Below are 11,199 nucleotides of genomic sequence, written 5' to 3' on the forward strand. Positions count from 1 at the left end.
AAGGCACTCCCGTGTGCCTGGCCGTGTGGTTCTGGAAATCCTGTGTTCAGTGGCTCAGTTAGTGAATTAAATGTTAAAGACTAAAATTTAAAGAAGTTAACATCGTTAGTGCTCAGGTTGCCTCCGGAGAAGCGCTTATTTACAGTCTAAGATCGACTCTTCCTTAGGGGTATATTTAGGTAACTTCGTGGAGCCGTAGCTCCTCTTTATCGTCTTTGAAATTCTCATCGTTATAAATTTTGAGACGATGTCCATTTACCTTAAAAGTGCCTTGTGATGGATAAATTACCTCTATTGTGCCATATGGAAACACAGTTTAAACTACGAAAGGACCTGACCATCGTGATTTAAACTTTCCAGGAAATAATTTGAGCCTCGAGTTATATAACAGGGCAAGATCTCCAACTTCAAATTGCTTTCGTTGCTTCAAACGGGCGTCGTGGCGGCGCTTCGTAGCTTCCTTTTATAGGCACGAATTTTCAAATGCATTGGCTTGCCACTCATCTAACTCGTTCAACTACATCAACCTATTTTCACCTGCAAGTTTGGGGTTAAGGTTTAGAAATTTTATAGCCCAGAATGCCTTGTGTTCTAACTCAAACGGTAGATGACAACTTTTCCCATAAACAAGTCTGTAAGGTGATGTTCCTACCGGAGTCTTAAAAGCAGTTCTATAAGCCCATAAAGCAGCATCTACTTTCATCGCCCAATCCTTTCTTTTTAATTCTACTGTCTTTTTTAGGATACGTTTAAGCTCTCGGTTCGCTACTTCGACTTGGCCACTAGTTTGAGGGTGATAAGGGGTAGCTATTCTGTGATGAACTCCGTATTTCTTAAGGGTCTTGTCAAATTGGGTGTTACAAAAATGAGTACCCCTATCACTGATAATTTCTCTAGGTGTACCAAATCGACAGAAAAGTTTCTTAAGGAATCGTACTACTACTCTAGCATCATTAGTAGGTAAAGCTTGGGCTTCAACCCATCTGGACATATAATCAACAATTACTAAGATGTATTTATTCCCGAATGAACTAGGGAATGGACCCATGAAGTCGATACCTCAAACGTCAAATATTTCACATGAGAGCATATATGTTTGGGACATTTCATGACGTTTGGATAAATTACCTGTCCTTTGACATTTGTCGCAAGAAGTAACATACCAGTTGGCATCTTTGAATAGAGTGGGCCAATAAAAACCTGATTTGGGGACTTTATTTGTGGTTTTATTTCCACCGTAATGTCCTCCAGTCGGTCCTGAGTGGCAATATTCCAAGATTTTCATTGCTTCTGCCCTTGTAACGCATCTCCTAATGATTTGATCTGCACATTTACGAAAAAGAAAAGGGTCTTCCCAGAAGTAGTTTTTCACATCAGTGAAGAATCGCTTCTTTTGCTGATGTGTCAACCCTTTTGGGATAATGTTAGCGGCTAAAAAATTTGCAATATCTACAAAACCAAGGTACCTCAGAATCATATATACTAAAAAATTCTTTTTCAGGGAATGAATCATTTATTTCAATGTCATCTGGCTCTTTGGTACTTGAGTTTTCAAGCCTGGAGAGACGGTCAGCCGCGAGATTTTTAGCTCCTTTCTTATCCTTAATCTCCAAGTCAAATTCCTATAATAATAAGATCATCGAATGAGTCGAGGTTTTGCATCAGTTTTAGTCAAAAGGTGGCAAAGAGCGGAATGGTCAGTATAGATGACAACTTTAGACAATATTAAATATGGCCTAAATTTATCGAATGCAAAAACCATAGCCAGCAGCTCTTTCTCCGTGGTGGTGTAGTTTTCTTGTACAGCTGTCAAAGTTCTGCTAGCATAATAGATAGGTTGAAAATGTTTATCTCTTCGCTATCCCAAAACTGCACCTACTGCAAAATCACTCGCATCGTACATTAGTTCAAAAAGTGAATTCCAATCAGGTGCAATTATAATTGGAGCTTTAGTCAGTTTATCCTTTAAAGTATTAAATGCTTCTAAACACTCCTGATCAAAATTAAAAGGCACATCTTTTTCTAATAATTTAGTCAAAGGCTTAGCTATTTTAGAAAAGTCTTTAATAAATCTTCTATAAAACCCAGTATGTCCTAAAAAGCTTCTAATAGCCTTAACCGAATTAGGGGGAGGTAGTTTTTAAATGGTTTTAATTTTAAATTTATCAACCTCAATCCCTCTACTAGAAATTTTATGTCCTAACACAATACCTTCTTGAACCATAAAGTGACATTTTTTCCAGTTAAGTACAAGGTTTGTTTCCTCACATCTTTTTAACACTCATTTTAAATTTTTGAGGCAAAGATGGAAAGAGTTACCGAAAACTGAGAAATCATCCATAAATACCTCCATGACGTCTTCTACGAGTTCGTCAAAAATGGCCATCATGCAGCGCTGAAAAGTAGCAGGAGCATTACATAATCCAAAAGGCATTCTACGATAAGCAAACATATTGTATGGACATGTAAATGTCGTCTTCTCTTGATCTTCAGGAGCTATTGGATCTGAAAATAGCCAGAGAGTCCATCTAAAAAGCAGTAGTACATGTGCCATAACAATCTTTCCAACATTTGGTCAATGAATGGAAGAGGGAAGTGATCTTTTCTCGTGGCATCATTTAGCTTCCTATAATCAATGTACACTCTCCAACCTGTGACTGTCCTTGTTGAGATTAATTCATTCTTCTCATTGGCTACAACAGTCATGCCTCCTTTCTTATGAATAACCTGCACTGGACTCACCCAAGAACTGTCAGAAATAGGATAAATAATTCCAGCATCTAGGAGTTTAATTACATCAGCTTTAACAAATTCCTTCATGTTGGGGTTCAGTCGTCTTTAGGCTTGCACGCATAGTTTATATTTAAAATTTTATGGGTGCAAAAAGAAGGGTTGATCCCTTTAATGTCAGAAATTTTCCTAGCTATGGCCCTTTTATGCTTTCTTAATACTTAGAGTGATTCCTCTTTCTCCTTGGGTTGCAAGTTGGATGCAATAATTACCGGTAATGTAGAATTATTTCCAAGGAATGCATATTCCAAGTGATTCTACAATTGTTTAAGTTCCAGTCTAAGAGGTTCTTCGATAGAGGGTTTTTGCTTAAGTTCATCTTTTACCTTAATTCCCTCATATTCTGCTAGTTTTTAGGAGGTTTCATTGGAGTTTAGTTTGGTTCCTATCTCAGAATTATCATCCTCCCCCTCTCATTGGGCGAGACACAGTTCCATCGTGTTCTTGTGTACAATTTCCTGAAAAGAATCTTGAGTAGCATGATCAATAGAGTCGATAAAATAACATGAATCATCCTGTTCCCTAGAAAATCTCATGGCATCATAAATTTTAAAAATAATCTCTTCGTCACCTACTCTAAGTACCAATTTACCATCACCCACATCAATTACAGCCCTAGCAATGGCTAAAAATGGCCGACCTAAGATTAAAGGTACCCCAACATGTTCATCCATGTCATGCACAACAAAATCAACAGGGAATATAAATTTATCTACTTTTACAAGTACATCCTCTATAATTCCCCTAGGATATTTAACAGATCTATCAGCTAATTGAATACTTATCCTAGAGGGTTTAGGTTCCCCAAAACCAAGTTGTTTAAACATTTTATATGGCATCAGATTAATGCTGGTGCCTAAATTAGCCAGTGCTTTATCAATATTCAAACTACCAATTAAGCAGGTAATAGTAAAACTTCCAGGGTATTTTAGTTTGGTCGGCAGTTTATTTTGGAGTATGGCTGAGCATTCCTCATTGAGTTCCACTGTAGATTAGTCTTCAAACTTCCTTTTTTTATTAGAAACTCCTTTAAAAAATTTGCATATGTAGGCATCTGCGGTATAGCTTCAACAAAAGGTAAGTTCATATGCAGTTGTTTAAAAAGTTTCAAAAATTTACCGCATTGTGCATCCATGTGGTTTTTCTTCAACTTTGCTGGGTATGGGATTGGTGGTTTATATTCTTTTGGCATTATATTGTCATTGTTTTTAGGTTCAACCTCTTTTCTGTCAGCTTCTTGTGGTGGCTTCTTTTCAGATTCAGCTAACAATTTCCCACTCCTTAGTGTAACTGCTTTCATGTGCTCTTTTGGGTTAGGTTCAGTGTTACTAAGTAGACTTCCTAGTGGTCTTTTAAAAATTAGTTTGGCGAGTTGTCCTATCTGAGTTTTGAGCCCTTGGATCAATGCTTGTTGATTCTTCAGTGCTGTCTCGGTATTTTAAAAGCAAGTTTCTAACACCGAGATGAATCTTGTTAGCATCTTCTCAAGGTTCGAGTTTTTCTCTTATTGGTAGGGTGGTTGTTGGAAGCCTGGAGCTGGTGGTCTCTAATTCCCGAGGCCTCCTCATGAGAAATTTGGGTGGTTCATCCAACCTGTATTGGAAGTATTACTATAAGGATTATTTTGAGATCGAGGATTATTACCTATGTAATTTAACTGCTATAGGGTGGGTATTCTGAATTGTTGGATCCACTTCCATTTGCTTCGCATTGCATTATTGGGTGAACCTGTGAAGAACCAAGAAAACCGTCAATTTTTCTCTTCAAAAGTTCTACCTGATTAAAGAGCATGGTGACAGAATCGACGTTCAAAATGTCGGTTGTTTTCGTTGGTTTTGTCCTTATGACTTGCCACTGATAATTATTCAGGGACATCTCTTCTATAAATTCATAAGCATCTTCAGGTGTCTTATTATTGATAGTTCTGCCAGCGGCTACGTCAATTATCTGTCGAGTTGAAGGATTCAGGCCATTGTGAAACATTTGAACCTGTAGCCATAGTGGTAACCCATGGTGAGGGCACCTTCTCAACAGATCCTTGCATCTCTCCCATGCATCGTAGAGTGTTTCTAAATCCATATGTACAAAAAATGAGATATCATTACGTAATTTGGCTGTTTTAGCCGACAAAAAAAATTTTAATGAAAACTTTTCAGTCATTTGTTCCCAAGTAGTGATTAACCCTCATAGTAACGAGTTCAACTATTGTTTATCCTTATTCCTCAACGAAAAGGGAAACAGCCGAAGGTGAATGGCATCATTAGAAAAGCCATTGATTTTAAAAGAGTTGCAAAACTCTAAGAAATTTGCCAAGTGAGCGTTGGGATCCTCATCCTGCAAACCATCAAACTGAACAAACTATTAGATCATTTAATGGTGTTAGGTTTTAGTTAAGAACTATTTGCAGCAACAGCAGGCCTAACTATGCTCGATTCAATTCCTGTTAAAGAAGGTTTAGCATAATCATACATAGTACGTGGAGCAAGATTCTGGTTAGCAGCAATCACAGGAGGTAGCAGATTTTCTTGGTTTTCATCCATCTCCTCGGTTGTGGTTGAAGTATCGTCCTCTTGCTCTTCCTCTGTGTATCGTAAGCTTCACCTTATATCTCTTTGGTTTCTACGAACTGTGCGATCGATCTCACTATCAAATAGTAATGGTCCCGGCGGGTTCTTTCTAGTCATACACTATAAAAACCTACCAGGAACGAATAAAAGAAAAATTAAAAAAGAAAATAAAAATTTAAATTACAAATAAAGTAGAATGGCTAAAGTAATAAAAATCGAGTGTTCATAATATCCTAGTTCCCCAGCAACGGCGCAAAAAACTTGATACGTGATATTCGTGACAGGTTTTAAAAATTTATAATTAATCGTTCTTGAAACTAACTATTATCACGATGAAGGCAAGTGTACCTATTGAACAATAGAATAGCTTTAGCAAGACTGGATTGTCGAACCCAAAGGAACCAAGAGTACTAGTAATTACTTTCTTTTTATTAACTAGCCTAAAAATTAAGGGATTTGTTTATCTAAACTAGTAAACTAAACTAAGAGTGCACAAAGAGAAATTGGGCAAAAGCTTTTGGGAAAATTCGATTGATTAAGACAATACCCAAGGAAAAATCCACGTACACTTTACTTGTTATTTGACTCTAAATCAGACAATTTATTCATTTGACTTGATCCATAGAAATCCCTAAGTTATATTATTATCTCTCTCGAGACTAATAACGTCTAACCCTAGGTTGATTTAATTGAAATCTCTTTCTAATTAAGGCCCTAGTGTTGCATTAACTCCATCTATGAATCCTCTTGTTAGGTTTCGCCCTAATCTGGCAAAATCTTATCACCCTATCTCTAGGTGTGCAATCAACTCCGCTTAATTACGACAAATTTACTCTTAGACAGGGTCTTTCCCTCCTCTGAATAAGAGCATTAACTTGAATCAATATCCTGGAATATTAAAACAAGAATTAAGAACACATAATTAAGAACAAGTCAAATATTTATCATACAATTCAGATAATAGTAACAAGATCTGCCTTAGGTTTTATTCCCCTTCGGTATTTAGGGGGTTTAGTTCATAATTATAAAAGAAAACATCTCAGAAGAATAATGAATACAAAACATAAAGAAAACCCAAAATCCCTAAATAGAAATTGAAGGGAGATCTGTAGTTTTGACAATGAATCTGGCTTCTGAGATGGACCAATCGGCTTCCATTGAGTAATTCCTTGCCTTCTATTGCACGCCTCTGTTCTAAGTGCCTCTTCCGGTGTTTAAATAGGCTTTAGAATGCCTAAGAGCCTTCAAAAGTGGCTTTTTCCGAATAGGGCTATACTTGGGCTCGACAGGGACAAGCCCGTGTGACACGCCCATATGCGATTACTGTAACACCCCGAACCCGAGACCATCACCGGAGTCGAACACATATAAGCCATTTTCGCATGGCTATCCAAAATTATACAAGTCCAAAGGGTCCATGACCCACAACAAACGGGTAGTCCTATACATGCCATTTCGAAGTTCAACCAAAATTGTACCAAAAAGGGGGGGGCTTTGATTGTGTGGGGGACTTCGACTTCAAAATCCCGAGTCCGATAGCTGGAGAACCAAAATCTATAAAACAGAGGATCAAAGAAACGGAGTAAGCAATTTATGCTTAGTAAGTTTTGAGCAAGGAATTCCAGCACAACAAAAGTATAGCATTCATGTAGCTAAACGGATAATTTCATATGCACAATTTTTCAATATCATCCTTGCTTCACATTACCAACCCTTATGTACATACACAAAAGATCAACTTAGCCAAAGGCCGGTAGCTCGTTTATCAACTGAGCGAATACTTATTTGTAAGGGCTCAACTAAATTCAAGCACATACGAAACATACCTCAATGTTGGGATGTTTCTAGAGTACTTACTGAAATTTTTACAGCAAGATCATTCATTCCCAAATCACGTACCTTCGGAATTTAACCGGATATAGCTACTCGTTCAAATGCCTTCGGGACATAGCCCGGTTATAGTAACTCGCACAATTGCCTTCGGGACTTAACCCGGATTTAGTAACTCGCACAAATGCCTTCGGGCTTAGCCCGGAATTAGTATCTCGCACAAATGCCTTCGGATCTTAGTCCGAATATGGTCACTTAGCACAAAGCCTTCGGGACTTAGCCCGGACATCATTCAAATAACCATGCACATTTAACAATAAATCATGGCACATTCGTATTTCGTTCTCGTTAGCAAAACTCAAACACAAGACATTTATCATTCTTGCAATTTCGACTCAATAGCCACACAAAAGGCATGATTTTAATTTGCTTAAAACATGATCTAATCAAATCATAATTTAAGCTCTTTTACTCAAGAACTTACCTCGGGTGTTGTTGAACGATTCCGATAGCTATTCGACCACTTTTTCCTTCCCTTTATCGGATTTAGTTCCCCTTTGCTCTTGAGCTTAATTAAACAAATAAATTGATTTAATCATTTGAGCATCGAAAAGAGGAACACAAGGCACTTAGCCCATATTTATACATTAGACATTAAAGTCACATATGTACGGAATCATGAATCAAACTCAACGTTTTAGCTAATTTTCCCCCTTGGCCGAATTTTCTAAGCCAAGACAAAAGCATCAATATGCTTGCCTCTAACCGAATACATGCAACACCAATCTTCTTCCTATGGCCGAATATGCATGTCTATGTTGAGGCCGATTATATACTTAATACCACACATAAATGACATACATTTTACTAACTAATGCATTCCATATTATACTCAATACGCATCCATCATTTAATCCATAACCGAAGCACCATCATGTGCAATCATATATATATGTGCAAGAGCCGAATCCCAAATTTTGATTATAACCAAATTTAAACATATATCCAAAACATAAATCTTACCTACCATGCAATAAGCATAAATCACACTCATGGATATACCATGGCCGATACTTCCAACAACACCAAATAAAAATATACTTCATGGATCTAAGGTAGAACCAAGAAAGAAACTCATAATCATCAAGATGTAAGTAACTACCATTTTCATCTAGATTTAGCATGAAACACAACCATCACCCTTATTAATCTCCACAGCCGAAAACCTTACTTATTCCAAAAATTCAAATCTCAACTTGGTCACGAAAATAACTTGGTATCTCACCGACACAACATCAACACCAAGCAAGAATGATGTATCCATGGCCGAGTGTCATTTCCATCACATAGCAAGATTTAGACCATGGGCTAGGTAGAACTCAAGCTAACAACTAAAACATGCATGCATCTCATGGAACATCATCAAACATACCTTAGCCTAGTTACATACATGGCCGAACCCCTTCAACCTTTCTTCTTCCTTCCTCCTTAAATTTTTTTTGGCCAAAGATGAACCAAAGGATGAGCACTTTTTTTTTGTTTTTCTTTCTAGTTTCGGCAAAATGGGGGGGGGAGACAACCACACACTTTTTTTGTTTCCATCATATTCCCTTTCATTATTTTATGCCCATTCTCCTTATTTTATTTTTTCCACCCATGATGCACCAACACAACATGTCTATGACATGTCTTGCCCATCACACTTGGTCTACCATGCTTGTCATGGCCGGCCACTACTAATTAGGGGGGAAATTTGACATGCAAGTCCCCCGTTTTTATTTCATGCACTAATAGGTCCTTATGCTTCGACCTATCACATTTCAAAAATGTCGCACATAAGTCCTATTGACTAAATTCACATGCAATCGACTAAATCGAAGCTTGAAATTTTCACACATTCATAATTACATATTCTAGACAATAAATATCACATTCAAACATTTCAGTGACTCGGTTTAGCGGTCCCGAAACCACTTCCCGACTAGGGTCAATTTTGGACTGTCACAACTCTCCCCCACTTAAGAAATTTTCGTCCCCGAAAATCTTACCAGTAAATAGGTTTGGGTATCGTTCTTTCATCGAGCTCTCGATTTCCCAAGTAGCTTTCTCGATCCCGTGTTTGAGCCATAACACCTTAACTAACGGAACCCTTTTGTTTCGCAACTCTTTCACTTCACGAGCGAGGATACGAATCGGTTCTTCTCCATAACTCAAGTCAGATTGAATTTCAACTTCTGAGGGATTAATCACATGTGACGGATCGGATCTATAATGTCGAAGCATCGAAACATGAAAGACATCGTGAATCTTTTCAAGTTCAGGGGGCAAAATCAATCTATACACAACCGGACCAACTCGTTCGGAGATTTTGTACGGCCCAATGAATCTCGGGCTCAACTTGCCCTTACGGCCAAATCTGAGTACCTTTTTCCAAGGCGAAACTTTAAGAAACACTTTATCTCCCACCTGATATTCAATGTCTTTTCGTTTCAAATCCGCATACGATTTTTGACGATCTGTGGCTGCTTTCAGACTTTCACGGATTACCTTTACTTTCTGTTCGGCATCCTTAATCAAATCGACTCCGAAAATTTTACTTTCACCGAGCTCGGTCCAAAACAATGGTGTACGGCATTTACGACCGTACAAAGCCTCGTAAGGTGCCATCTTAATACTTGATTGAAAACTATTGTTGTAAGCGAATTCAATCAAAGGTAAATACTGTTCCCATGAACTACTGAACTCGAGGATGCAACATCTCAACATATCCTCAAGTATCTGAATTATCCGCTCAGATTGACCATCGGTTTGGGGGTGAAAAGCAGTGCTAAAATGCAGCTTGGTACCCAAAGCTTCTTGCAATTTCCTCCAAAATCGCGAGGTGAATCTCGGATCTCTATCCAACACGATAGAAATAGGTACCCCGTGTAATCTCACAATCTGAAAAACATACAATTCGGCTAGTTTATCCAATGAAAAATCCGTACGCACGGGGATAAAGTGAGCCGACTTAGTCAGTCTATCAACAAAAACCCAAATCGCATCCTTCTTACTTGCTGACAATGGCAGTCCGGACACAAAGTCCATTGTGACTCGATCCCATTTCCACTCGGGTATCATGATCGGCTGAAGTAATCCTGAAGGCACTTGATGTTCCGCTTTCACTTGTTGACATATTAAACATCTCGAAACAAAGTCGGAGATGTCTCGTTTCATACCATGCCACCAAAACCAACGTTTCAAATCGTTGTACATTTTCGTACTCCCCGGGTGAATTGACATTCGGCTACAATGGGCTTCGTTCAGAATCATCAAAATGAGTTCCGAATTCCTTGGAACACACAAACGACTTTTGAACCTCAAACAATCATCATTATCAATTTGAAACTCCGATTCCTTGTTCGGAACACACTCAGCCCGTTTTGCAACCAATTCATCATCAACTTTCTGGGCTTCACGAATTTGATGAATCAATAATGGTTTGGCTTTTAATTCAGCTACTAACACATTGTCGGGTAGAACAGACAAGTGCACATTCATCGCTCGTAAAGCAAACAATGATTTCCGGCTTAAGGCGTCCGCAACCACATTAGCCTTTCCCGGGTGGTAATCAATGACAAGCTCGTAATCTTTCAACAACTCAAGCCAACGTCTTTGTCGCAGATTTAAGTATCTTTGAGTCATCAAATATTTGAGACTTTTGTGATCCGAAAATACATGGCACTTTTCACCAAATAAGTAATGTCGCCATATTTTTAAAGCAAATACGATGGCAGCTAGTTCAAGATCATGGGTCGGATAATTTTTCTCATGTGGCTTTAATTGTCTCGACGCATAGGCCACCACTCGACCTTCTTCCATCAATACGCAACCCAACCCAAGTAGGGATGCGTCACTATAAATGACAAACTCTTTGCCTGATTCGGGTTGCACTAAAATTGGAGCTTCAGTCAAATAAGTTTTTAGTTGATCAAAACTTTTCTGACATTTCTCCGTCCATTCGAACTTAACA

The 11,199-nt window shown here is 38.2% G+C and overlaps 1 non-coding gene across 1 annotated transcript; it reads left to right on the forward strand.

The window, feature by feature from the left end:
• The first annotated feature begins 4,795 nt into the window (after positions 1-4,795).
• Positions 4,796-4,902, forward strand: LOC121210553 (small nucleolar RNA R71). The gene has a single exon (XR_005905669.1). It is a non-coding gene; the product is annotated as a small nucleolar RNA R71 (small nucleolar RNA).
• Positions 4,903-11,199: the final 6,297 nt, after the last annotated feature.

The sequence above is a fragment of the Gossypium hirsutum genome, chromosome A11 (genome assembly GCF_007990345.1).
Source record: "Gossypium hirsutum isolate 1008001.06 chromosome A11, Gossypium_hirsutum_v2.1, whole genome shotgun sequence".
Taxonomy (NCBI): domain Eukaryota; kingdom Viridiplantae; phylum Streptophyta; class Magnoliopsida; order Malvales; family Malvaceae; genus Gossypium; species Gossypium hirsutum.